Source organism: Brachypodium distachyon, chromosome 4, assembly GCF_000005505.3.
Source record: "Brachypodium distachyon strain Bd21 chromosome 4, Brachypodium_distachyon_v3.0, whole genome shotgun sequence".
Lineage (NCBI taxonomy): Eukaryota > Viridiplantae > Streptophyta > Magnoliopsida > Poales > Poaceae > Brachypodium > Brachypodium distachyon.
This window is the reverse complement of record NC_016134.3, coordinates 46,036,878-46,052,861: the sequence shown is the minus strand read 5'-3', so window position 1 is coordinate 46,052,861 and position 15,984 is coordinate 46,036,878.

Here is a 15,984-nt window from a genome sequence, read left to right as displayed (position 1 = left end):
GGCACGTGGTGCCTTCACCACGGCAGGTCACCGGATCCGGCTCCCATGTCGACACAACGTGCACAACAGAGCACAAGGTGTAATAAATATAAGCCACGAGGAGACATTCTCTCCGGCAACCGCTGTAGCCCCAAGTACTGAAGTACTCCCTCCGATCCATATTAATTGTCTCAACTTTGTCCAAATATGGATGTATCTATGCTTAAAAAACGTCTACATACATGTAATATCTCGACAATTAATATGGATCGGAGTGAATATTGTTCTTCCATTGGTTGGGGTCGCCGGTTGACTTTCTTAGGGAGATCGACGATCAGTGTTCCCGGGTCAATTTATTGGAATTGTTGATAAGATTCATATTGTCTGTGATGTTTGGTCCGTCGTCTTTGTAGGATCCTATTGTTTCACTGTGTTGTTCTCTTTGATGTTTGATTACGTTCGTGAGAGATTCATCGGTGGAGTGGAGCAGTAAGAAATTGTACGTATGGTTCGTTGGGTGTATATATGTGAGTGGAGGATTGGAACTACGTTCTATAATCATGTAAATATGTTGGTCAGTAGCCAAGTAATCTCAATTCTCAAGTCCGTTAGTTCATCGGCAGGTCGGTGTTATGTTCCTAGATAAGACTAGGAGTAGATCTAGCTGGTAGAAAACTATTTCTGTGATTTGGTTCGGTTCGGGTATGGGATCGAGAGAGACAGAGAGGAAGGGGAGGAGGGGTACCTTCTCCTTCGACGACGAGCTCGACGGCGCGACCATGTCGACGGCGTTGACCATGTTGGGTTGGGTGCTTCGATCAGGACGCGTCAGATTTAGACCCGGTGGACCGTTGGGACCACACGGTGGGAATATTTGGCAACCTTTTTTTGCTGGTGCTCAAGCCTAAAGCGTCGTGCGGAGACACAGTAAGTCTTGCGTCGTAATGGGCCCCTCCTGCGTTGTGAAAACGGGTCGACATGAACGCGCGGGAGCCCAGTACGTGCGTGTGGACTTAGCGAGAGCCTCTATGAGGAAGTTTAAGCTTTATACAGTCCACGGAAGATTGGGTCCAAAAAACCACGCGCTGCGAGCCTGCGAGGACGTCGGGCCCAAAGTCAGCTGAGCGGCAATCGATTTAATAGATGCTCCTTATACTCCCGTTGATATGTTGATATACAGTGGTTCGTCTACAGCTAGCTCCTGCGCATGCAGCACGCGTATCGTACGACCAGGATTAATTTGGTATCGATCTATATATATAGGGGACATGTGATCTTACTTGCAGCTGCGTCCTGCGTGCAGATCTAGATCAGACGACACTGTTAGTTTCCTGCTAGCCTCAGGCTGAACAGCGCCTGCACTACGCACCACTGGGATTCTCATGCATAGCAATAGCAGCTAGTAAGTATACTCCGTATAAGCTAGTGCGCGTCCGTCCAAGAATACAGGACACGTACGTTTTACTCAATATACTCCGTATTATTCTTGTATTATCCGTTTATTTTATTTTCCAGGTCTTAAGTTAATGATCAGGGAATACATCTCTCTCCCGTGGAGATGAGGGAAGCACGGCGAGGCTTGGCACCCTATAAAAGCGCAGCTTTCCTTTTATTTCGATCTCCACTCGCTGGACAAGCTGCCCATCGCCGCTGGGCTGTTGTTTTAGGTTCAACACATTTGGCCCAATATGTCTTCAGATTGTTTTAGGTTCAACACGTTACGCTCCACTCGAACTCCCGTGCACCGCAGTAATCAAGCACGCACGTACGTTGCTCCCTCCGTCGGCGTCCAAGGATTAATATATATTCACTCCGTTCATTAAATACTTGTCGAGCTTGCACTAAATAGCGACAATTATTTAGAAACGGAGAAAATACAAGACGTACCATTTTTTACTTTTTATAAAACCCGAGATCGCAGCTAAAGTTTGCACGACCATTGTATTATGTTTACATTGCATCGATGTTACCGTTTATCTACATGACATTTTGGATGTACTACCGCACCCTGCAGTTCCTGTTTCACGTACGGACGTACTGTACAAACCGTTCCTTGCATGCACCATGCATGGTCTACAGTGTCCACGGACGTACTGTACAAACCGTTCCTGTTTCACGACCTCCACCGCAACAAGGGAGCGACAAGGGATGTAGTAACTATTTTTGATCAATAAAATGCGCCGGATGGCTTTTCCAAAAAAAAAGAGGGAGGTGACGCGGGAGCTAGAAAAAGTTCTCAATTTTCTCTTAAAAAAGAACGGGAAACTAAATATAGGAATACAAATCAAGGAGATCGATTGAAATTCAAACTAAGCAAAACTCACGCTGGAAAACTAGTTGAACCGGAAAACACCGTCCACGATGCCCATGATCCCAGCATCCTTGTCAACCAAATATTCTTCGTCTTCCTCTTCTTCCACAACATATTCCTGATCTTCGGCGGGAGTGTTCAAATCCAACCTGAAATGACGTGGCGATTCTTCGCCGTTCCGTTGTCCACTGCTGCTGATCCGTTGTCTTTTCGCTCGAGGTGAGGAAGACGACGCCACTTCATCGGAGCTAAGCACGATGATGGCTTCCTCCAGACCGCCATTACTGCCATTGCATCCCATCAGTCTCCCCGTCACGATCCTGTTCATGATCGCCGCCCCCATGAACTCGTGATCTAGGTCGTCTATGTCATTGATGAACACCACGCGGTGAGGGTTTTCCAGGATCGCTTCGAGCAATCTTGTCCCAACATAGACGGCATCATAGTGTGCATGCCGCCCTGTGCTCATGATCTTAAGTCCGGGGTCCCTGTCGCTGGACGTGAACTCGGTGTACGAACCGAACACGAGCCTCGCGAGCTCCAGTGCCATGGCCTTCTTGCCACGCCTATCCTTTCCTCGAAAGAGTAACCAAGTCATCGTTGAGGCCGGCGGGCGTTGCCGCCTCCTCATCGTACCAGAGCGGCACCGGAGTACGGTGCTCGCTACGCCGGGGACGATGCCCCTGTGACGCGGCGGTACGTGCACCTCGAGAGCGTCGCACATGATCTTGAGATTCTCCGCTGTGAGCTCCCTGAACTTCGGCCGGTAGCATGATGCGTATGTTGTGAGGTTTGGACGATATTGATCTTGGTTGATGCGGCAGAGCCATGGCGGGAGGCTCGCTGTCGCTGCCGTGACTACCTCCGTGCCGCCGGCTATGGCCGATTGGACTGTTCTTTGCTTTGCTTGACTGGATTGATCCGGTCGGCTGCAAGAAGAATTAACATGTAACAAGTTTTATTTTGTTTTGCGGAGATAGCTAGCTAGTTTAATTTATTTACTACGTCTTAACTAGAATCGCTAATGCGCACACATCAGATAATTGATCATATTTAGACGTAATTAAGGTTTCCTTTTTCAATTACACTTTTGTTTTGCTGCACACTAGACCTTGCCCTAATTAATTATAAGCATAAATTTGCTCTTCGAAAGAGGTGCAACTTTAGTGAACTATATATTAGCAGGTGATTTTCAAAATTTCTTGTATAGAAGGAAGGAGTATATATTTTTTCGGTCTAAAACCTTGTATTTAGACATATATGTATAGTCAGGTCCAATTGACATATTTAGTGCCTTGCTTGTATTTAGACATATACAGCAGTATGAAAGACGTGGCCCGCTGCATGCTTATGCAGGGTGCCTGCCTGCAGGACGTACAGTACTCTGTGCAAAGCTACAGTAGATAGCAGTGCCACTACAGTACATACCTGCTGCTGTGGTGGAAGCTGAGCTTTAATAGTGCGAGGCTTTGGTGATCTTGGGTCGAGGGCCCGGCCTTGTGCTTCTGCTTCTGCCTCTTGACGACGTCGCGCACGGCACGGTGGACGTTGGGGTCGTTGAGGACGGAGGCGGCGAGCTGCTCCAGCTCCACGGGCAGCTGGCCGTTGCCGCTACGCCTGCAGCGCGCCGCCGCCTGGGCGCGCTTCAGCGCCGCCTTGAGCACGTTCGACAGCGGCGGCGGCACCGTCATCAATGAGGCCGCGGCCCAGGACCGGCCTTGAGATTTTTGGGGCCCGGGGGCGAACTTGGGCACCCTTTACGTAGACATCATAATAATAATAATGAATATACGCATAGAAAATATATTATGACTAACACTCAAATGCATCCAAAGGTAGTGTGCGTATTAAATAATTTATGCATATTAACTTAAAAATTTCTTCTAACATTTCTCGATGCAAAGTCAGTTATGATGGGGCCGATGTCGATCTCATCCTATAATTTCTTCTCGATGCATCATGTTGCCAGACCATTTAACTTCATCAATTGTTTGGGTTTATTGAAGTCGAAGCACTAGTATTGCTCTTCAAAAATTTGAGAATATCTCCTCTTTGTGATTGTACCAATTCATCCACAAGTTTTGTCCTTTTCCTTTAATCGTCACCAGAGGGACACTTTCTGGACGACATGATAACACAATGGAGAAAAAAAAAATACAACATCGATCAAAGACAAATCTGCATCATATATGTGCAAAACTGAAAAGATTCGTAGAGATTGAACAATAATTAAGTACTCCTTGCGTTTCATAATTCTTGTCTCAAATTTGCCCAAAAAGAATGTATCTATTTCTAAAAGGTGTCTAGATACATGTAAGATTTCGACAAGAATTATGGAACGGAGGGAGTAATACAACTACCTCGAATTGATCAATTCGCGGGGGATGGATCGCAAATTCGCAATTCGCCGGCTGCAGACTGCAGTTGCGCTGCGCGTCTCCGGCAGTAGTCCGGCTCTTGGCGTCGACGACTCCGGTCAGGCCAGAGCTGATTGCTTTCTCCTCTCTCTTTCCTTTCTCTTGTCAAATACTCAAATACGAGTATCAATCTGGGGTCCTCGTTCCTTTTTCTTCTCCTTCCGATCTGCGTATGGCCATCCGGGAGTGCTGCACTTGGGCACATCGTCGTGACCGGTGCGTGATCTGTTGCGTGACTTGCCTTGCGTCCCCTGGCTCCATCTCATAATCTCCTATCCCGCTGGGCTGCTGCCTCCTCCTGTCTCTGGACTGGGCCGAAGGCTTTTTTTTCAGCAACAACGCGAAGCAATTACGAAGACCTGTTGTAGAACCGTACGTGGGGTGGGGCCCTTGAACTTTGGGAGCCTTGGGCGGCCGCCCCCTCTGCCCCCCCTCAGGGGCGGCACTGCCGCGGCCGCCAGCGGGAGGCGGCCGAGGGCGGCGTCGAGGTGGATCTGGAGCCGGAGCGGGCATGCGGCGCGGAGGAGCAGTTCAGCCGTGCCCGCCGGAGCCGAGGAAGAAGAAGAAGAAGAGGGTGACATGACAATGGCACAGGCGACGTGGAGCGGGGTGACCTGCGGGTGGCCCCGGCGCAGAGCCAGGCTCGCCGCCTGCCTCAACGCCGCCGCCGCCGCCGCCTCCCCCAGCGCCCCTCTGGCGCCGTCCGCTGCTACAGGCATCACCGTATACCGTCCGATCCTCGTCTAGGCCAAGCCGGGCTAAAGATAGATAACTTTAGATAGATAATCCTGTGTTTATATATATATCCATGCGCTCGCGCATTGCGTGCAGGAGCTAGCTAGTAGTGATCGATCGATTGCATGCGCTAGAGGTATCCTGCGTGGTACGTACGTATGAATCAGCCAAAATGCATGGCGTGCGCAGAGGGAGCAAGTTCTACGGCGGGAAGATTTTGTGGTCAGGACGTACTATAAGATTCGCACCTCGAGTCGCTAACATTCGCGCCTGCCATTTTTCAGTATACTTGAATATCCTGGCCCCATTAATTCGTGTATACTACTCCCTCCCTCCGATCCTAAATTGTTGACGAAATATTACATGTATCTAGACGTTTTTTAAGAATAGATACATTCATATTTGGACAAATTTAAGTCAAGAATTTGAATTTAATTAAAATCAGAGGGAGTATTTCACTCTCTCCTGAAGGAGAGGAGTCTTCTGCCCGGGGTTTTGAAACCTTTGCAGGATTATGTCTGCTGATCCGGATGGCATGACACAAACATGCTTATCAAGCAACTTTGCATAAAGTAACCCACAAAAAGTAAAATTGCAATTCCACCTTTGGAGAAACTTGTGCTCACTGAAACGTTGTCCACCAGCGTCCTCCACCTCCACCATGGCGGCGCTAGAAAAAGAGGCAAACAGCCGTCAAACCCAGATCTAAGAGAGCACCATCGCATACAAAGATGCTTTCTGAGCTGATGAACATGGCTGCCGCAAGCGACAAGACCGAAACTTTGTAGCACGTCCAGATCGAACTCGACGCCGTCAACTAATTCATCCAACACGGTTGAAGAAGAGGAACACCGTCGCCTACCATCATCCACGTGCCCAATTGCAAGGAAGCAAACACAACAACAACAAATGACATGTTAACTCTTGGAGAACGTGTGCACCTTACCTTATTTCTTTTGGGGGCACGGAAAGGACACTAAGTCGAGAAGGGCAGTATGAATGGTGTATGGACAATTAATAAATTTCTCACTTTTTCGAGTTAGGGGTTGTTTAATTTTCGTGTTGCCTGAAATGCAGTCTGCTGCCTAGCTAAAGGAGCATGCGGGACCCCAGAAGTTGATCTGCTCTGCTGCACTGTAGAAAGTTGACATGAACACATGCACTGTAGAAAGTTCAGGCTGATGAATTAACGCATGTCCCCACTCCCCATACGCCTCAGTGCATATCGACCGCACACAGGCGATTCCTTGGTGGACTGCTGAAGTTATGAACTTTGATCCTATTCTGGAAGCGCTAGGGACTCAAAATATATAAATATATTGGAATATAAATTAAGCACGTCAATTAATTTGTCGTACAGATGGCAGGAAGGGCACTGAAGGACGGTTAATTGTAAATCGACCTCACGATGTAAATAAATAGGTCGATCGTAGCGTCGACATCAACCATCACTGCCGCAGGAAGGACACTGAACGATCATGGCATTCATCGGGATCCAACAACCTAGGACACTGGCCAGAAATGATATATAGTATATGATGTCGACCATTAATTCCCATCCGAACACATTTACATATGCATTAGTGCAAAACGGAAATTGTCCGGCCTTTATCCCAACATCCAAGTTTAGCACACGTACAAGTTTAGCACTTGTCCGGCCTTATCCCAACGCGACGGCCACACACGACTCGGCCATGTCTCCACACATGCACTCGCTGGTAGCCGACGGACGCACACACGATGACTAATTTTTGTACACGTGCACTCAGGGCATTCACCTCCTGACTTGCCGGTCAGCTCGCATTTAGCACCCGCTCTAAGTCTCTGTTTCGCCTTATCGCCGATCCGGCCACTACGCCATGACGTCAAGTATACAACTAACTAGAATTTAGATACGACAACAATATCATGCCAACACAAATAAACATGATATGCATAACATGATACATGTCTAAACAACAAGGTTAACTCCAACACTAGCATTGGTACCCCGCATATATACTAATGGCTCTGATAGAACCAAAACTGTCTGATGCCCCCCTCCCCGCAAAGTCTACACGGTTGAGCAAGAAGACAATAGTTCCTCAGGGGCTCCCGCGAGGAGAAGAAACACAAATCGGTTTGGATGCCGGCGCAAGTATGGTTGCAATGGTACGGCGTCGAAGCTTTGGTGCTACATGGTTGGAGCTAGGTTTCCTGACAATTAAAGCTAAGCTTTGACGGCCTCCGTCTGGGCACATGGGAACCTGATGCGGTGATCTAAGCTCGTTGGTGCGTTACTAAATACTCCCTCCATTCCATAATACAACGTGTATAGATTTTTTTCATTTATTCCATAATACACCTCATTTTTCTCTTGGTACCTGCATCCGGCCAATAACTACTCACATTCATTTATTATTAACCCAATATGAGTGGTCAGATACTAAAAACGAGAGCTGCCTTGATCTAAGTGCACAAATCTATACAGAGGGAGTATACTAGCTAATGCATGCCTTCATTACTAAATATAAGAAGTCCTACAGTAACATTTTAATTTTCAGAAAATTAACATTTAAAACATACGTTAATTATGAAAAGCTCTGTTCCGATCCCGTTCCCAAGTCCCAACATGGCCAAATTAAAGCCTAATCATCAACATTCCACAGCAGTGTGCATGAAAACCAGCCGTACGTAACATGCGCGCTCGTACGCATTTGGTCTTGTACAGGGATCATACGGACCGTCGCTCTACAGCACCAACATATATACTTTTTTTTTGCGGGTAAGCACCAACATATATACTGCACAAGTACATTAATTGCGGAGTATGAATTCTCATGCACCGCAGTACTTCATCCGTCTTATATCAAGTGACTCAAATTTGTTCAAGTATGGATATATCTATGTTTAAAAAATGTCTAGATATATGTAATAGAAAGTCATTTGATATGAAATTGAGAGAGTACTAATTAAGCACGTACGTGCTCCCCTCCTCCGTCCAAGAATTAATATATACTCCGTATTATGTAGTGTTTGTCTGATTGAGTTATTGAGTTTTTTCCCCTCTACAACATACTGTCTCTTTCTTCCAACATTTCTTATTTTCGTTTGTGGTCGACTTTTTTTCCCGATCACGCAGCGGTTTGGGTTTTGCTCGATCGTGTGTAAGCCTCCATCACTACACACTAGATCCTCCGTTTCATAATTATTCTTGTCAAAATATTACATGTATGTAGATACTTTTAAAAAATAGATACATCCATTTTTGGCAAATTTGAGATAAGAATTATGATACGGATGGAATATTATATAGTCGTAGATTAATCTGAACCACGTGTAAATAAGCAAAATAAAATCCGAGATCACACCTATATACAGTTTGCACGGTCACGTACTGTATTATATTATCACATTGCATCGATGTTACCATTAATGTACATGACATTTTAGGATCTACGTAGTAGATATGACTTAATAACAAACAGGACCCCCTGCAGTTCCTTGTTCCCTGCAGTACTGCACGTACACTGCGGACGTACGGTACAAACTGTTCCTTGCATGTTTGGTCTACGATATGCATGTATGCATGCATGATTGGCCGGTGACTGCTAGCTGCTAAGCTGCATGCGTGCTGGCCAAATAATAAATCTCATGTCGGATCAGCAAAATAATCAGGGAGACGAAATCTTTATTACCCCTCCATTCCATATTAATTCATTCAAATTTATTTAAGAATGAACGTATTTTTATATATTTAATATGGGACGGTGCTCGATAAACGCATGCACAGGACCACGTACTCTGGAGTACTACATCGATCATCGTTCATCGAAACAAGACCAACATACCAAATTTGTGTCGCTCTCACTATATAGTATGTGCAGTTTCATGTCACGCCCGACTCAGATTTATGCAAGACCACGTACGTGAAGGGACTCGAGATGGTCACCTAATTACGAGGGATGTGAGATGGCTGTCCGTGTGTTTGTTTCATTGGATATCCAGGTTGGAGCTATATATCACAAACAGAATATTAATAGGTCTTATGATATATAACAGCGCAAAGATCGGGGTTATGAAGAACTTACGGAGCATCACACAAATGCCAAGATTGTGCATGCTTTCTACGAAACATGCATAAACTATGTGTCTTTGAATAAGAAGGGAAAATCTGTTGGATTATGATCCAAATTCCCAGGTGTCGGAAGTTCCGGCCCAACTTCCGTCCGAACCTCCGGTTGCTTTCTGTTACTTTTCGGAAAAATGCGGAACTTGCTGCGGAACTTCTGAATATTTAAGAATTAGCGAAACTTCCGGCCTCCAAGCGGAACTTCCGGTGTGCCCATTACGGATCTGACTTGCCCTAATGCTCCTGCTACATATACCTCTTGTAAGCTGCCGTTTTGGGCAATGTTGTCATGAGTTGCATTGTAGAACCTCTCTGCCGTTGTAAACACTCCTCATATAGTGAGATTTCGCTGGCTGGCGCCCATGGTTTTCCCCCCTCGTTGTTTGAGAGGGTTTTCCACGTTAAATCCGTGTGTCCTTGTGCTGTGATTTCTTCTTCGTTCTTTATTCTTGCTTGTCGCGTTCATAACAAGTGGTATTAGAGCCCCAGGTTCTGCCTAGGGTTTGCGACATGTCTACCTTGAAGTTCGATCTGCCGCAGCTGGACTACACCACACGATTCTCGTTGTGGCAAGTGAAGATGCGGACGATTCTCGCCCAAACTTCAGATCTGGATGAAGCGCTTGATTCCTTCGGCAAGAAGGATGAAAAGGAGTAGACTGCCGAAGAAAAACACAAAGATCGTAAGGCTTTGTCTTTGATTCAACTTCATCTGTCCAATAATATTTTGCAAAAAGTGTTGCAGGAGAAATCCGCAGCAGCCCTGTGGCTGAAACTGGAATCGATCTGCATGTCTAAAGATCTAACCAGTAAGATGCATGTAAAGATGAAGTTGTTCACCCATAAGCTGCAAGAAGGTGGATCGGTAATATCTCATATAACTGTTTTTCGAGAGATAGTTTCTGACTTGCAAGCTTTGGAGGTTAAGTATGTTGATGAGAATTTAGCCATCTTACTCTTATGCTCGTTGCTTAGTTCCTATACGAATTTCCACGATCCAATTCTTTATAGCCATGACTCTGTAACCCTTAATGAGGTTTTAGAGGCACTTAGACAGAAAAAGAAGACGAAGTATATGGTGGAGGCCGATGGATCGTTCTCAAAGGCAGAAGCTCTGCAGGTTCGTGGCAGGACCGAGCAGAGGAATAACAACTACGGCAACCAAGATAAGAGCGGGGACGGAAAAGCTCGTTCAAAGTGCCGAGGAAAAGATAAGTTCTGTAGGTATTGCAAGAAAAATAATCATGTTATTGAGAATTGTTATAAACTGAAGAACAAGGAGAAAAGGAACGGTACCTACAAACCGAAAGACAAGTCTGATGGTAATGGTAAGGCCGCTGTCGTTTCTACCGACAGCTCTGAGGGTGAATGCCTCGTTGTTCTTGCTGCTTGTACTTCCCATGATGATGAATGGATTCTTGATACAACATGTTCCTTTCATATTTTTTGTAACAAGGATTGGTTCAATTCTTCTGAGTCTGTGCAGACTGGAGATTTTGTGCATGTGGGCAATGACAATCCTTGTCATATTGTTGGCGTTGGGTCCGTTCAGATCAAGACCCATGATGGCATGACACGCACATTGAAAGAGATGAAGCACATACCAAGCATGGCCAGAAATTTGATCTCGCTTAGTACCATGGATTGTGACGGGCACAAGTACGCCGGAGGACGTAGACTTCTGAAGATATCTAGAGGTTCTCTCATTCACATGATAGGTGATATGAATTCTGTCAAATTATATGTTCTTAGAGGCAGCACTTTGCCTGGTTTTGCTGCTGCCGTTACACCTAATGATTCTGATGATTGTGCAAAAATGAATCTGTGGCATATGCGTCTTGGGCATATGAGCGAACATGGGATGGCAGAGTTGGTCAAGAGAGAGCTCATCGATGGCTGCAACTTGAGTAAGCTTGAGTTTTGTGAGCACTGCGTTTATGGTAATCACAAGAGGGTTAAATTCGTTTTTTCCATTCATACCACCAAAGACATATTAGATTATGTGCATGCTGATGTTTGGGGACCCTCCCGTAAGACTTCTATTGGTGCTGATGTCAGTTTTCTTCTTAAAGACCCATTTGCTCTCGACGGGTCTTTCACCGTCTGGCAAATCAACCAAGGTCCAAACTTGATTTTCATCCATGGACTTTAACTCAGATCTCATGGCTCCAAGTCATGACTCAGAATCAGATCCCACCATCGCTTCCGAATAAGTTGTTGGCTCATCACTGTCTAACAGTAATACTTCACGGGCACTTTGCAATCTAGCAGATCTCCGTGGTTCTGGTGCTGTCACCGGCATGGATACCACGACCGGCTCAGCCTCTAAGACTGTAGCCGACTCGCGTCTAGCAGGTTCCTCCCGAATTTCTTCGAGTTGCACTGTGCTCCCACTGACTCCCTGACTAAGAAACTCTTTCTCAAGGAAGACACCGTTCCGAGCGACAAACACTTTGCCCTCTTCTCGGTTGTAGAAGTAGTACCCTAAGGTTTCCCTTGGATACCCCACGAAAATACACTTATCTGACTTGGCCATGAGCTTGTCCGACTGAAGTCGCTTGACAAATGCTTCACAGCCCCAAATCTTAAGAAAAGACAAACTCGGCCTTTTGCCAGTCCACATCTCATGCCGTGTCTTCTCTACCGATTTCGATGGTACTCTGTTTAGTGTGAACGCTGCAGTTTCTAGACAATATCCCCAAAATGACAAGGGTAGATCTGTTCGACTCATCATTGATCGTACCATGTCCAACAAGGTCCGATTCCGCCGTTCTGATACACCGTTCCTCTGCGGCGTACCCGGTGGAGTGAGCTGAGGAACTATTCCACAACTCTTTAGATGGTCATCAAACTCATGGCTCATGTACTCGCCTCCACGGTCCGACCGTAGAAACTTTATTTTCTTGCCGAGTTGATTTTGTACCTCACTCTGGAATTCCTTGAATTTCTCAAAGGCTTCCGACTTGTGTTTCATTAAATAGACATATCCATATCTACTCAAATCATCAGTGAAGGTAATGAAGTACTCATAACCACCTCTGGCTGTCGTGCTCATTGGGCCACATACATCACTATGTATTAGTTCCAACAGGTCAGATGCCCTTTCACAACTCCTTGCAAAAGGCGTCTTGGTCATTTTGCCGAGTAGGCATGACTCGCATGTCTCGAACGACTCCAAGTCGAACAAAGTTAAAAGTCCATCATCATGGAGCTTCTTCATGCGCTTCCAACTTATATGACCAAGCCGACAGTGCCAAAAGTAAGTCATATTCAGATCATTTGGTTTTAACCTTTTCACATTTATGTTATAGACTGATTCACTATCAAGATTCAAAATAAATAACCCGTCCTGGACGGGTGCAAAGCCGTGAAACATGTCTTTCAAATATAAAGAACAACCATTATTCTTAATATTCGACTCATAACCTTGTCTCATTAAACATGAGGCGGAAATAATGTTTCGACTAAGCACTGGAACATAATAACAATTATTCACCTCCATTAAGAATCCTGAAGGTAAATGAAGTTGCATCGTGCCGACTTCCAACGCAGCGACTCTCGCCTTGTTGCCGACTCGAATATCAACCTCGCCTCTTGCCACGCTCCTAGTTCTTACCAGCCCCTGCAACGAGTTGCAGATGTGAATTACTGATCCGGTATCATATACCCATGAACTGTTAGGTGCATCAGCAAGATAAATGTCTATAACATTACAAACAAGCGTACCTGAGTTAGAAGTCCCACTTCCACTCTTGGCTTTGTCAGTCAAAAAATTGCTGCAGTTCCTCTTCCAGTGCCCATCCGTCTTGCAATAGAAGCAAGTGGATCCAGCTGTAGGAGACGGCTTAGTCCCTGAGGCAGCGCTCGGGACAGAGTCCTGAGTTTTGCCTCCTGACTTAGCCTTCTTCTTCTTAGTCCAAGAACCCTTCTTGAACTTAGCGTTATTCTGCACCATCAACACTTGACTGGTGCCTTTCTTGAGGTCAGCCTCTGCTGTCTTGAGCATCCCATGTAGTTCAGTGAGCTTCTTATCCATACCATGCATGTGATAGTTCGAGATGAACGGAGCATATGCACTAGGAAGAGAGTTCAGAACTATATATGTAGCGAACTCATCGCTTATGGGAAAACCCAGCCTATCCAAAGACTGCACGTAACCAGTCATCTTGATCACGTGCGAACTCAGTGGATCGCGTCTTTGAGCTTACAGCCAAGCAAAGCTTGAGAGACTTGATACCTCTCGGTCTTTGCCTGAGCCTGGAACATACTTTTGAGGCTTTCGATCATATCGTAGGCCTCAACATTCTCGAACTGCTGCTGCAAGTCCGGTTCCATGTGTGCAAGCATAAGACAGCTAATTTCCGTAGACTCATCTCTAGCCTTACGGTGGCATTCATGACAGCGACCGTCGCATCATCATCAGGCTCATCTGGAAGTGGAGTGTCTAGAACATGGTCCTTCTTTTCTTCCTTGAGGACTATCCTCAGATTACAATACCAGTTGGTGAAATTAGTTCCATTAAGTTTATCTTTCTCTAGGATCGACCTCAACACAAAAGTGGACAAATGAGGAAGGTTGCTAGGTGCCATTGATCTACAACAGAAAATATGCAAAACACTTAAGACATGTACTCATAAAAGAGCAGGAATATTAAACGCTTTAATACTTATGCTCCCACTAGAACCAACATCTCTCCGATGGTTACTAAGTGATTCAGGATCCTAAATAAGCAAAACGACTCGTGAGCTTTAGCATCACCGCTAGTCGCCAAGTGATCTAGGTAGGCAACACCTTGCCAATCGCATCTCATACGACTCCTGTTAGATTGGTGGCATCACATGCCCAGGCTCCCGACCTACCTCGCCCCGAGCCCCACAACCGTTGTGATGGACTCGTCTAGCTTACCAAGTGCTTCCGCTGTAAGAGTCCAACTCAAACCCACCTAGTTGGAAAGAATTGGTAGCACCTCAATTTCATGAGCCCACTACCAAGAATGTCCAACTTGTGATGGTGCAGCACTTGGCAGGGTGACCGACTAGACCTTCTTTGAGAGATTTAAACTATCAACTATCTAATAGAGGTAAAACTGAGACATAACAATAACACAAATAAAGCAATTATAATGTGAAATGGTATGGCTCTCTTCATGGTGATCTCCATCTCCATAAAGCTTGTAAGTAGACTCGTGCCAACTCTTGTCACGTGCCGCCTTACTCCATGTCGCCGACTTGTACATCGGATTGCATGTCCTTCAGGTTCTCCAAATAGCTGCACTAGCTAGTGAACGGAAATTACATGGAGAATTCGACACGCAGGTCGTTATACAATAAATGACAGCACCTAGGCTCCAGCCGGCTGACAAAAAACGTGACACGCAGATCACGTATGGATTACACACATCACATGCACATAAGCCATACCATTCACAACATCCTGCAAAAACAAGTTATGCATAGAAATGATATCTACCGGCATTGTGAACCTCGCAACAACATCTAAGGCGCTACGACAGGGCAAAGCCGGCGGTCCCGATCAAATCTGCATTCCGATCATGGATTTCTTCATCGGATAAAACAATCTTACCCAGATCCGATCTGTGTTCCGATTCGACGAAACTCTTTGATCTTCGATCACCGCAACTGGATTTACGTGTCACAGTATACCCCGATGGCGGAAGCCGACCGGTAGGGGTATGTCGTTCCACGACCTTAGCAGTATGATCACGGACAACAGATCATCCATTTCCCCGAGTATGATTGATCCAATCAATCTTGTACAAAACCGATCTATCTCATAGACCGACCACCAAAACAACAACTAGATCCAATCTAATGCCTACTGCATATCACATATGCGCGATCAAGGGCCTAATACCAGAAGCTACCGCTCTGATACCACTGAAGGGGCGCGTAGAGATAAACAAAACTTTTCCTACGCGAACTCCCAAGATCTAGCCGAGGTAGAAGGCCACAAGGATTACCACTAGACTCGCAGTTGCGGATTATCGATGCAGCGCCTTGATGCAGTGCAGTCCCTCGATCCGATCCAGCCGATCCAATCTCGCGATCGTCGAAGTGCTGAACGTACAGCACCTCTGCCGGTATGCACACGTGCGAGGAGGAGCTCCGGCGGCGGACTGCTAGGTCCGGTGCGACGGTTGGACTGAATGGGGATAGGGTTCTCAACGCATGAGAGTGGCGAACCGTGCCCCTTGGGCATCCTACGCCCCTGCTTATATACCGAGTGGAAGTGGGCTCCAGTACTTGTGGCCCATTCACTCTGCGAGTCCAACTCGCATTGTCAGTCCATTTCCGGTTCGGGTCCAACCCGACCAAATACTTGCTCCCGCTCTTAAGTGTGTGACCCCGCAGGCTCATGGCTACTTGGACACGATTGGAATCCGACTCTCAATCGATCAATCGGTAGCGGCTC